The sequence below is a fragment of the Peromyscus maniculatus genome, chromosome 9 (genome assembly GCF_049852395.1).
Source record: "Peromyscus maniculatus bairdii isolate BWxNUB_F1_BW_parent chromosome 9, HU_Pman_BW_mat_3.1, whole genome shotgun sequence".
Classification (NCBI taxonomy): domain Eukaryota; kingdom Metazoa; phylum Chordata; class Mammalia; order Rodentia; family Cricetidae; genus Peromyscus; species Peromyscus maniculatus.
In genome coordinates, this window is record NC_134860.1 from 8,786,499 (window position 1) to 8,786,962 (window position 464).

A 464-nucleotide genomic window follows, 5' to 3' on the forward strand; every position below is an offset into this window, starting at 1 on the left:
AGTGCTACACAGAGAAACCCTGTCTCAAAAACAAAAACAAAAACAAAAACAAAAAACAAAAAACGAACAAACAAAAAGAGTTAATCACAAATTGTCACTGGAGACCATTGTTAACCCTGGCCACAGGGCCTTTGAACAATGGACACAATGACAGGTGATCTTGAGATTGCTACCAGCCAGTTGTACACATCTGAAGATCCTGGAATTGGTAGAATTCTAGAGGTTTCCTTCTAATTTCATCCTTTGTCAATTATATTTCCTTTCATCCAGGAGCATTGTGTTGTTGGTGTGAAACTCTTGTTCCAGTGCGGCCAAGTGAGATGCTGTTACCTCACATGTGAAAAGCCACATGATCTGTAAGGCCTTCAGGACCCCAAAACTCTCAGAATGGTTTGTACATATGTGGGTAGCTATGTATAAAGCTTCATTTTTAATTAAAATGTACAATCATTTTTAATACAAAA